Raw genomic sequence first — 13,424 nt, 5'->3', positions numbered from 1 at the left:
GGTCTAGAGCTTCAACAAAGATGGCAAATAGAGAGGTAAATGTCTTCCCCAGCTTTCTCTTCTTAAACATGTCAGAAGAAGAGAAAGGACCTGGTGATGAGAGAGTAGAGAAGTTATTCATTTCCCACTACTGTGAAGTATTCTGAGTACGTGTACAGGGTCTCATTACCAGCTGCTTAATACTCATTTATTTTCCTCAATTGTAAATAATCAATTGCCTAAGATGACTTCACTACCCTTGCTTTTTCGACTCTATTCAGGAGAATAATGGGAAAATAACTCATCTTTCAGGGGAAAAAGTGTAAATGACAGTGGTGTCAAGACATTCGTGGTAAAGCAAGAGAAAAAAAAAAAAAGGCACATAGTTCCACACTTGTCCATCTATGATCCAGTGGCTAAGTTCAACAGGCACTTGGGGGAGGCACAGGAAGCCAGGTTCAGCCTTGGGTCCATGATATGTTCTAAAACCCAGCATTATTTGTAATTAAGCAATTATTCTGAACCCGTTCTCTTTCCTATATTCATTTCTTTGTGGCTCGGAACACAAGAAGAAAGGAATAGTACATAATACTCTGGAATCCCAACCAAATACAAAACAAAAATTTTGGCTGCTTTTCCAAATTAATACGAAGTATGGGGAACTAAATTTAAAAAGCATTAAGGAAAACTACCTAAAGATACAAAATCCGTGAACAGGGAATGGGGGCACATTTTTAAGCAGTCCCTGGGGGCTTCTGTAGACTGGCTCTGCTGCAAGGTGGTCAAGAGTTCCAGCCTAACAGTGCCATAGCTTCCTGTGACAATTAAGAAACCGGGCATGGTCCCCCATGATTAAAATGAGGGTTGGACCAAACTATCTGTAGGGCGCCTAAGGCACCAACATTCTATGATGTTATAACTAAAATTAACTAGCTTTGGCAGCACCTTTAAAGGAAAAAATGAAAACCTGTATAAGTCCCACATCACAAGTCAGCCAACAGCCAGAGCAACCTCTCTTTAAGAAAGAAGAAAAAGCTGTAGATCTGCAGTAGCTTTAAAAACTGCTGAGGAGAAAAAATTATAATAAGGAATTAAAATAGGACATTGACCTCTGAAAAGATCAGATACAAGAAGAATAAGTGCCAGGCTAAAGGAAAAGTCGTCTCTTTTTGTATTATTTTTAAAGTAAATATGTCCTTAGAAATATTCTTAAAAAGTACTGAATCCTCAACTGCCCAATGGTGTTAGTCCATTACCAAAACTCAATAAAATCCCAAATTAGCTTGCAGATGAATTACGGCTTTTACAGTTTATACCAAATCCAATGTGATCCTATAGATGGGATGGGCCAAACCCCTCAGGAAATGCCAAGAAACATTTGAACCAGGCCAAAAAGTGCTAAATCGTTCCACTGACATAGAACCACAAGTCAACATGAAGTTTTCACTGCAAGATACAGCCTTTGAAGTGCAGTTTTCCAGCGATCCGGCCAAAAAAGCTGGATTATTGAAAAAAAGCTCTCAAACCCAAAATGGTTCCAAATAGAGGTGTGTATGAGAGAGGGATTCTGTATGGGAATTTATCACTCACAACCAATGGATTCAACCACTGATCCCATTACACGAGAGGATTTTAATTCTTCCTGGAAATTCCTTACAAATTACAGGTAACCACAATCTGAGCAGAACTAGAACTTCTGTGTATTTTTAAACAAGTCAGTTGTTTCAATGAGATAAGTACATTATTTCCACCAGACAGAGAATTGTTTTCTTGTTCAATTGCCTTACATTTGTGTATCCAGGTATAAAATGTTACAAATGGAAAATTACTGAGAAGCAAAGCAGTCATTAGTGTGACTAATAAATGGAGCAAAGATGTCACAAAAGTTTTACTAATGCTTTTTTAAGTTACTGAATAAGTAGATTTTATTTTTTTTAATCTCCTATAAATCTGATCGCAGAGCAAACAGTAAAAGTAGATTCTCCTGTGTAATACACACTACAAACCGATCTAAGAAGCCACCTGACCAACATGAATAACTAAATGACTGGGATATAAATAGACACAAAAGTAAAATCAATTCAAGGATAAATTACTCGCCTTCACAAGAAATCCAGAAATTTGGGATCTGTGTGAAGTAAAAATAAATAATTTTAAAGTATTACTACTGGAAATAAATAACATTTCTAGATTTTACTTTGTAGATAGAGGAATTGTATCAGAAAAGTACATATCTAATTACTGTATGATACTGTCTATTTTCTGAGAGAATTCTTAACTGTTAATTGTCCTTAATTAAGGAGACTTAAAGCAAATAAAAGAGACATTTAAAAAACAACATCAGCACTTTGTTAGTTTAAGACAGATTATTTCCAGATGGAAGTTGCACATTGTAGATGGTCACTGAGCAAGACTGGTCACAGACAGTGTCTTTGCATAACAGAAAGTGAGAAGGCAGACAATTAGAATGATAAACAATATCTAACACACAACACACAAACTGGGGACTCGAGAAGTTTCATTTAATAAAGAAAATGTTGATTTTTAATGCCTTCAGATTAAAGTTTATGCCATTTATTCCCTAACTGTTCAATAGTTTCTGTGTGAAATATATCAACATTCACGTTGTACATTTTTTAAACAGAGACGTCATATTTTTTCCAAACTACTTTTAGAAATTCACCATATTTCAAATTGTACAGTCAGAAAAAATTGTTCAAGGGTATAGACTACAATTTAAATATCACACATTGATCAAATACCTAAAACTGATATTGGATATGCCTTATCCGAATGTGCCGTTCAGAACAGAAAGTATTCTTCCAAAGTAAATTAAAAATGGGTATTGTGAGATTGTCTGATGTTAAGATCAAGAAACATATGAGGAGGTGCAATATAATTCTGTATAAAATACAGTAAGCACATAGGATCATTTTAACCAGTGATTCCTCTTTTTTAAAATTTCATAAGTTGATTCAATAAGACAATTTTAACAGTGAAAAGTCTTGCAGGGCAGGAATAGAGATGCAGACGTAGAGAACGGACATGTGGACACAGGGAGAGGGGGGCAGGTGGGATGAATTGGGGGACTGGGATTGATGTATGTGCACCGCCATTCGTAAAACAGATAGCTAGTGGGAACGTGCTGTATAGCACAGGGAGCTCAGCTTGGTGCTCTGTGGTGACCTCGATGGTTGGGATGGGGGTGGGGGTGGGAGGGAGGTCCAAGAGGGAGGGGATATATGTATCCATATCGCTGATTCACTCCCTTGAATAACAGAAACTAACACAACATTGTAAAGCAACTATACCCCAATAAAAAATTTTTAAAAAGAGTAAAAAGTCTTTGTAATAGAACAAAAACTCCATAAGAAAGAAAATTTCTTTGGTTTTAAAGATTTTTTTTTTGATATGGACCATTTTTAAAGTCTTTATTGAATTTGTTACAATATTGCTTGTGTTTTATGTTTTGGTGTTTTGGCCGAGAGGCATGTGGGATCTTAGCTCCCCCACCAGGGATGGAACCCACACCCCCTGCACTGGAAGGCAAAGTCTTAACCACTGGACCACCAGCAAAGTCCCATAAGAACTAAAATTTCTTTACAGTATTTGGAATTTAAGGAAAAATGCTGCTTATATTTTTTTCCTGGGTTTTTGTTTAACACCTTTATTAATTTTAACCATATAAAGTAGGGTTAGGCCTCCTGTAAAAAAAACATTTTTTTTTAAATCACACCTTTAGTATTTAGGAAGAAATTATTTTGGTCCAAAGTTCCTTTTAGACAAGGTTATAGAAAAGCTTTGATTTACGGAGGAGCTTCAAGATGGCGGAAGAGTAAGACGCGGAGATCACCTTCCTCTCCACAAATACATCAGAAATACATCTACATGTGGAACATCGCCTACAGAACACCTACTGAACACTGGCAGAAGACCTGAGACCTCCCAAAAGGCAAGAAACTCCCCACGTACCTGGGTAGGGCAAAAGAAAAAACAGAGACAAAAGAATAGGGACGGGACCTGCAACTCTGGGAAGGAGCTGTGAAGGAGGAAAAGTTTCCACACACTAGGAAGCCCCTTCACTGGTGGAGACGGGGAGTGGCGGGGGGTCAGCTTCGGAGCCACGGAGGAGAGCGCAGCAACAGGGGTGCGGAGGGCAAAGCGGAGAGATTCCCGCACAGAGGATCAGTCCCGACCAGCACTCACCAGCCCAAGAAGCTTATCTGCTCACCCGCCGGGGCGGGCGGGGCTGGGAGCTGAGGCTCGGGATTCCGTTGGATCCCAGGGACAGGACTGGGGTTGGCGGCGTGAACACAGCCTGAAGGGGGCCAGTGCACCACAGCTAGCCGGGAGGGAGTCCGGGAAAAAGTCTGGAGCTACCGAAGAGGCAAGAGACTATTTCTTGCCTCTTTGTTTCCTGGTGCGCGAGGAGAGGGGATTAAGAACACTGCTTAAAGGAGCCCCAAAAACGGGTGCGAGCCACGGCTATCAGCGCGGACCCCAGAGACAGGCGTGAGACGCTAAGGCTGCTGCTGCCGCCACCAAAAAGCCTGTGTGCGAGCACAGGTCACTATCCACACCGCCCCTCCCGGGAGCCTGTGCAGCCCGCCACTGCCAGGCTCCCGTGATCCAGGGACAACTTTCCCGGGAGAATACACAGCGCGCCTCAGGCTAGTGCAACGTCACGCCGGCCTCTGCCGCCGCAGGCTCGCCCCGCATCCGTACCCCTCCCTGCCCCAGGCCTGAGTGAGGCAGAGCCCCCGAATCAGCCACTCCTTTAACCCCGTCCTGTCTGAGCGAAGAACAGATGCCCTCAGGCGACCTACATGCAGAGGTGGGTCCAAACCCAAAGCTGAACCCCGCGAGCTGTGCGAACAAAGAAGAGAAAGGGAAATTTCTCCCAGCAGCCTCAGGAGCAGAGGATTGAATCTCCACAATCAACTTGATGTACCTGCATCTGTGGAATACCTGAACAGACAACGAATCATCCCAAATTGAGGAGGGGGACTTTGGGAGCAAAGATATATAAATTGTTTTCCCTTTTTCTCTTTTTGTGAGTGTGTATGTGTATGCTTCTGTGTGTGATTTTGCTTTTATAGCTTTACTTTTACCATTTGTCCTAGGGTTCAGTCTGTCCAGTTTTTCTTGTTTGTTTATTACTTTTAAAAAATTTTTTCTTAATAATTATTTTTTATTTATTTTAATAACTTTATTTTATTTTATTTTATGGTACCTTCTTTCTTTCTTTCTTTCTTTCTATTTTTTCTCCCTTTTATTCTGAGCCGTGTGGATGAAAGGCTCTTGGTGCTCCAGTCAGGCATCAGGGCTGTCCCTCTGAGGTGGGAGAGCCAAGTTCAGGACACTGGTCCACAAGAGACCTCCCAGCTCCAAGTAATAGAAAATGGTGAAAATCTCCCAGAGATCTCCATCTCAACGCCAAGACCCATTTTCACTCAACGACCAGCAAGCTCCGGTGCTGGACACCCTATGCCAAACAACTAGCAAGACAGGAACACAACCCCATCCATTAGCAGAGAGGCTGCCTAAAATCATAATAAGGCCACAGACCCCCCAAAACACACCACCAGATGTGGACCTGCCCACCAGAAAGACAAGATCCAGCCTCATCCACCAGAACACAGGCACTAGTCCCCTCCACCAGGAAGCCTACACAACCCACAGAACCAACCTTAGCCACTGGGGACAGACACCAAAAACAACGGGAATTACGACCCTGCAGCCTGTGAAAAGGAGACCCCAAACACAGCAAGTTAAGCAAAATGAGAAGATAGAAAAACACACAGCAGATGAAGGAGCAAGGCAAAAACCCACCAGACGTAACAAATGAAGAGGAAATAGGCAGTCTACCTGAAAAAGAATTCAGAATAATGACAATAAAGATGATCTAAAATCTTGGAAACAGAATAGAGAAAATACAAGAAAAGTTTAACAAGGACCTAGAAGAACTAAAGAGCAAACAAACAGTGATGAACAACACAATAAATGATATTAAAAATTCTCTAGAAGGGATCAATAGCAGAATAACTGAGGCAGAAAAATGGATAAGTGACCTGGATGATAAAATAGTGGAAATAACTACCAGAGAGCAGAATAAAGAGAAAAGAATGAAAAGAACTGAGGACAGTCTCAGAGACTTCTGTGACAACATTAAACGCACCAACATTCGAATTATAGGGGTCCCAGAAGAAGAAGAGAAAAAGAAAGGGACTGAGAAAATATTTGAAGAGATTATAGTTGAAAATTTCCCTAATATGGGAAAGACCTAAATGTAAGGCCAGACACTATCAAACTCTTAGAGGAAAACATAGGCAGAACACTCTATGACATACATCACAGCAAGATCCTTTTTGACCCAGCTCCTAGAGAAATGGAAATAAAAACAAAAATAAACAAATGGGACCTAATGAAACTTAAAAGCTTTTGCACAGCAAAGGAAACCATAAACAAGACCAAAAGACAACCCTCAGAATGGGAGAAAATATTTGCAAATGAAGCAACTGACAAAGGATTAATCTCCAAAATTTACAAGAAGCTCATGCAGCTCAATAACAAAAACAAAGAACCCAATCCAAAAATGGGCAGAAGACCTAAATAGACGTTTCTCCAAAGAAGATATACAGATTGCCAACAAACACATGAAAGGATGCTCAACATCATTAATCATTAGAGAAATGCAAATCAAAACTACAATGAGATATCATCTCACACTGGTCAGAATGGCCATCATCAAAAAATCTAGAAACAATAAATGCTGGAGAGGGTGTGGAGAAAAGGGAATGCTCTTGCACTGTTGGTGGGAATGTAAATTGATACAGCCACTATGGAGAACAGTATGGAGGTTCCTTAAAAAACTGAAAATAGAACTACCATATGACCCAGCAATCTCACTACCAGGCATATACCCTGAGAAAACCATAGTTCAAAAAGTGTCTTGTACCAAAATGTCCATTGCAGCTCTATTTACAATAGCCAGGACATGGAAGCATCTGTCATCCATCGACAGATGAATGGATAAAGAAGATGTGGCACATATATACAATGGAATGTTACTCAGCCATAAAAAGAAACGAAACTGAGTTATTTGTAGTGAGGTGGATGGACCTAGAGTCTGTCATACAGAGTGAAGTAAGTCAGAAAGAGAAAAACAAATACTGTATGCTAACACATATATATGGAATCTAAGAAAAAAAAAAACAAAGTTCATGAAGAACCTAGGGGCAAGACGGGAATAAAGACGCAGACCTACTAGAGTATGGATGAGGATATGGGGAGGGGGAAGGGTAAGCTGTGACAAAGTGAGAGAGTGGCATGTACATATATACACTGCCAAATGTAAAATAGATAGCTAGTGGGAAGCAGCTGCATAGCACAGGGAGATCAGCTCGGTGCTTTGTGACCACCTAGAGGGGTAGGATAGGGAGGGTGGGAGGGAGGGAGATGCAAGAGGAAAGAGATATGGGAACATACGTATATGTATAGCTGATTCACTTTGTTATAAAGCAGAAACTAACACACCATTGTAAATCAATTATACTCCAATAAAGATGTTAAAAAACAAAAAAGAAATAATGTGAGACAGGTAAAGACCAGATAATGCAGAGCCTTGAATTTCAATATGTCCTCCAGTGTCCCATAGGCAACGGAGAACTATTAGAAAGAATATAAAGTTTCAGTTACACTAGATGAATAAGTTCTAGAGATCCTCAAAAAAAAAAAAAGAAAAGAAAAGCTTTGATTTATTTCATATATGTTTCAATATTTTGACTGATATTAAATTAATAAAAACTTCAAAACAAAAGAGGTGACAAAGAAGATTATTATATTATTATTATTAATAATATTAATATTATTATTATAAATTTTCATTTACTTTCTGAATTTACTCAACGCTACTTCTGCAGCTTAGAACAACTTTTTGACATATAGTTATTTTCCCAGTATTACTCATCTGTGAGGAATCCTAAAAATTCTTAAACCAACCTTCACATTTTTAGAAAAGGAAATTAAAGTTCCAGGAATTAAAAGGTGAAGCATGACTCTAAACATCTACTTAAATGCCAAGTCAAGATTAGAGCAAAGGTTCCTAATTCCTGTTTCAGTCTTCATTTAAAGTGAAAAATAAAGGTAAAAGCAATGTCCAGAGATCTTGAGTATCTGAAGAACAACATTTAAAGCTGGGGAAACAGAAGTGGGTAAATAGTTGCCCTCATGGGACTCGCGTTCTATGCGTGAGACAGACAAACCAGTGTCAAGACTGAACTCTGCTAACAACTAGTTTTCTGTACACTGACTCATCTTTTCCTCTAGCCATAATTCCTTCCTGGAAAGCCTCAAATCCTTACCCTGGGCTTCTCTCTCTCACTGCCCTGTGGACTTTGTTCTGTCAAGTGGCTTCTGTTCACCCGCTTGCAGATGAGTTCAAGATGCCACACCCAGTCTAACCCATACAAGCTGCCTAAGTTACTGCAGCTGCTTAAAATAACTTCACTTGAATCCCCAATTTCACTTCACAGCCAACAAAACCAAAACCAAACATATTCTCCCTCAAAACTGACTTCCTATTTTCAATTTCCCCATTCCTATTCCTACTATTATTATTCTCCAGAATTCTCAGTCCTAATTAACTCACCTGTGGCTCCCATTATCTAGTCAGTCTCTATATCCTATGTGTATTAGTCAAGGTTCTCCAGAGAAACAAAGATTTATTATAAGAGATTGGCTCACACAATATGGGGGCCGGTGAGTCCAAAATCTGCAGAGAGTTCATTGATGTTCCAGTTCGCGTGTCAAGGCCAGCAAGCTGCTATAAAATCAGGAAGAACTAAGGTTCCAGTGTGAAGGCTGTCAGACAGAATTCTCTCTCATCTGGGGGAGGTGAGACTTTTGTTCTACTCAGGCCTTCAACAAACTACACGAGGCCCAGTCATATTATAGAGGTTCAATCTGCTTTACTCAGTTTACAGATTCAAATTTTAATCTTATCAAAAAACACCCTCAGAGAAACACCCAGAGTAATGTTTGACCAAATATCTCGGCACCCAGTGGCTCAGTCAAATTGACACAGAAAATTAACCATCACACTACGGTTTTACTTTTCAAAAGTTCCACACTCTTTTCTCTATTCCCATTCTCACTACCATTATCTCAGTTCAGGTCCTTATGCTCTCCTACTGGTTTCCAGCAGAAGGATGTAAAACAGCCCCCTCTCATCCTTTATAGTTCAGATATCACTGGGTACGCTGTGGATACACTTATTATCAAAAATGTTGTTTTCATCATATCATTCTTGTTCTATTCCTTAACTCACAATGGCATCTTACTCTAAATAGATCCAATTCTTTTCCTTATAATGTATTGTTCTGTATAATCCAGCCCTACCTGCCTCACTGACCTGTTTCTTCCATCAATCTCCTAAACCAGAACTTACATTATAAGTGGCCAATAGTAAAGTATGTTCTTCACTCATCAATGCCCTTTCTCTACTCAACATACTCTCCTTTTCTGGAAAGCACTGTGCATTCTTCTCTGCCTACCCCAATCCCATCTACCTGCTAAGATTTGTCTCCAGCTTCAACTCCTTTTTGAAGTTTTCCTAATTCTACAAACCATATAAATATCTTTTAATTTTCTAAACCTCATATGCATTTAAGCTAAACAGAACCATTGTTACTCTAAACTACTCTGTCTTGTACTCTGTTTTATTTCTGTTGTACATTCCTCTCTCCCTAGTCCCCAATCTCACGCTATGGCCTCCAGATACATACCTTCTATTTATCTTGGGCTGAAAATCTTTGAATCTGTGATGTGTAAAGCAATGGATATACAAAGAGGTACTACTCTCAAGAACCTTACAGTTTCATGTGAGACATAGATAATTATTCAAATAATTATGGAGCAATGTACTGCATGCTATAACAAAGGTACAAAGCTCTAAGAGAATACAGGTAATTTAACAGAGGGAAAATCTAAACTGTAGAATCTAAATAGTAGAACAATGTGGTAGGGGATAAATTTAACAGGAGGAGGAGTGGAAAAGGCATTTCAAAAACTGAGAATAACCAATGAAAAGGAATAGAGACACCGAAAAAAATATATATATATATGTAATGAGACATTTACCAAAATGATAAATATACTGGTATAAAGGATCAGAACCCAGGCAAAGAATGGCTGAAAAACAAGAGATTAAATTCAGCAGAAGAATAACTGAGTATTAGGTAGAGCCCCAGAAGCAAAAACATGTCTGTAATACGGAGAATGCTAGGTCCGCAACTTGAGCGGGCCCGAGGAGAATCAGCACGGAGGATGGAGAATCAGCACGGCTGGAGGATGGAGCCAAGCCACGTCTAACCGAGGCAGCTGGCAGTCCCTAAAGCACAGGTGAAATGCTGTTCATTCCTTATCCATGATCCTAAACAACAAAGATTTTCCGTAACTCATTTGGCAATAAATCTAAGCTCATCTAGCAACAAAAACTGGCCTAGAAAGACAGGAGGCTATTTATTGTCTTCATCTCATTTAGCATTAATATCTATGAATTTCACTGCAGGAATATTAGTTGTTTTTATTATGAGTAGCTGTCCCAGATCCCATTAAAGGTGACATGACATGTAACACTGAGTATGTGCTCCATACTACCTTTTTTAAATCTTATAAATTCTCAGTTCCAAAACATACCTGGCCCCTAGGGTTTTGGATAAGATTCTATGGACCTTAGATTTTGAGATTCCACAGAACCACTCAGATACACAAAGGGATCTATCATCCAAAGAAAGGTTTCAGAGTGCATGAAAGATCCATTTAGAATGGTTTTGTTAAATGCAGGATAAGTATTCAGTGCCGTACACATTCTATGATTGAGCACTTCTGTTATCAGTGGCAAAGTTTATTTTATTTATATTTAAATAATATTAGTTAAAAACAAAAATAAACTGCCAATCATGAACTCTTAAATCAACTTTTTTCCTCCCCTTATAATGCCAAGAATACCAGAAAAAAACTTGTAAAACAACATTCTCTTTGCCTCCTATAACCTTAATAGATAGTTTCCTGGAATTGTCTATTCAAACAGAAAATTAATTTCCATGCACAGCTGGAAATACCACATTGGCAGGGAAGAAAAACATCAAAAACCAGTAGATTAAATAAAAAGTGGAAGAACTACAAAGACTCGACAAAATAGAACTTGCTCAGTAAGATGGTCATATGACAAAAGCTTTTCGTCTGTTTATTTAATATATGAATACATCTTTTAAAGTAAAGTAGCAATAATCAAGGAAGCTCTGGATCCAGAAAAACAATTAGGGGATTATATCATTCAAGAAGTTTTTCTAGTGTTGTATGAAAGGAGAAAAGCTTAGCAATCCTCTTGCCAGGGATGAAAGAGGTCCTTGGGCCTGCACAACACATGGTTAAGACATAGCCACCTACTTTGTGGCATCTAACCATGTTTTTTTGTTGTTGTTGTTTTTTCTACTTTGGGATGATGGAAAAGTTCTGAAGATGGATATTGGTGATGGTTGCACAATAATGTGAAGGCACTTAATGCCACTAAAGTGTATACTCAAAAAGGGTTAAAATGGTAAATTTTATGATATATATTTTACTATAATAGAAAAATAATTTCAATAATATACAAAAAGCTCTTATCCATCAGTAACAAAAGAGAACAATCTAAAAGAAAAATGGGCAAAGGGCACAAACAAATTCAGAATAGGGGAAGAAATTCTAGCATTTATGTGGAAAAAATATTCAAAATTACTACAAGTCAAGAAAACAAGTAAAAATGACTACAGACTATCATGTTTAACTTCCAAATTAGCAGAGATTTTAAAGATTGAGAATTTAAAAAAGGAAAGAAGTACTTTTGTCAACCCATCGACAAGATCAGGCTCTGGTTTTCAATCTCCCTCCATTGCCTTGGACCTAATGGGTATCCCTCTTTGTACTGACAGCGATCAAGAAAAAGCAAGCTCATGGTGCCATCTGGGGACTACTCCCTGATGCTGTAACTGACTCAGGAAATGACTTGTGTGGCCAATATTCAACTAATAACCATACTAAACCAAATAATACACTTTGCACAAACACTTTAAAAACAAAAGAAGGAAAGACAGAAAACAGAACACTACCTTCAGGAACTGCCACACAGAAAGGCAAACAAGAAACAGCAACAACATGGGAAGAACAAAACTCCACATGGCATCCAGCCAGTGGGACCCCTTGGTCCTGTTGCCTCGATTCTCAGCTAGTCAGAGAAAAATTTAAAAAAAAATAAAAAACCTCCATCAGCTCTTAGTGCAGAACCGACACTTTGTAAATAGCAACAGGGAGAAAGTTCAATAAAAATAAATGTGTTACGAAAGCGAGATAGAGAAAAACATTCTACATGAACTTTATCACTGCACAACTTCCTAATGAGTGAAAGGTTGAGTTCAAGACACCAGGAACATTTCCAGATAAAGCATAATAGATTCCCAAAGTGGCATAATTTGTTATAAAACATGGAGCTACATCTCTATTATCTTTGGCAAACAATCCCAAAATATCTTGTACTTTGGAAAATCTGAAGGGATATCCCACAAGCAAAGTGAGGGATCAATTTAAGTGTTTGAATATTTATTCTCCATAGAGGGGAAGGTAAGTGGCTGGCAAAATACCCGGCACAAAGCAAGAGCTTAATAAATATTTGTGGAACTGAACTGAAACAAGTGGTAGAAGTTAGTAAAATTACCTGCATCTATTGATGAAATATATCAGGTTATTGTTCCAACTTTCCACCTGACTGAACCTACGAAAAATAACTGGGCTTATCGATAGAGAGAGGTTCTGTTCTTTTCCACTTGTTATCACAAGTACCAACCACCCCCCAGGCAAGGTGCTCAGAGGCTCAGTGAAGACTCATCTCCCCCAGAATCAACATCTTTGACCCGATTCCTTCTGATAAAAATATAGAAATTTTAAAGTATGGGGCAGAGAATGTATAAGATGTATAGGTGATCCAAACAAAATTCTAACAAGAGAGAGACTTGTTTGTTGATAGATAAGCTACCTCTAGGAGACCCACTCAAATCAACTGGGAGTCAGCCTCTTTCAATTTCCTCATCTGAAAAATGGGAGGACTCAATCAATAGGTTTCAAGCTTCTACAACTGCTACTCATACTGAAAAATACATTTCATATCAACTGCAGTATGCATATTTATACTTATATAGAAAAATGCTTTTCTATATAAAAACATCAGTTTTGCAAATTAACCCTTAAATCTTACAATGTGGGTGCACTCTGGTATGTTGTAGTGTATTTTATTCTATTTCATTGTTTACCTGCAACCACTAAATTGATTTCATGGGACACTAATAGTTCATGACATGCAGTTTGGAAAACACTGGACTAGATGATTCTTTCCAATTCATTAAGTGAAA

At 38.8% G+C, this 13,424-nt stretch overlaps 1 non-coding gene across 1 annotated transcript; it reads left to right on the top strand.

Annotated features, from left to right (window-relative positions):
- The first annotated feature begins 11,333 nt into the window (after positions 1-11,333).
- Positions 11,334-11,456, top strand: LOC118901378. Its single transcript, XR_005021353.1, has one exon. It is a non-coding gene; the product is annotated as a U6atac minor spliceosomal RNA (small nuclear RNA).
- The last annotated feature ends 1,968 nt before the right edge of the window (positions 11,457-13,424 follow it).

The sequence above is a fragment of the Balaenoptera musculus genome, chromosome 9 (genome assembly GCF_009873245.2).
Source record: "Balaenoptera musculus isolate JJ_BM4_2016_0621 chromosome 9, mBalMus1.pri.v3, whole genome shotgun sequence".
In the NCBI taxonomy this organism is placed as follows: domain Eukaryota; kingdom Metazoa; phylum Chordata; class Mammalia; order Artiodactyla; family Balaenopteridae; genus Balaenoptera; species Balaenoptera musculus.
Note: the sequence above shows the minus strand (reverse complement) of the source record. Positions and strands in the feature narration are given on the sequence as shown.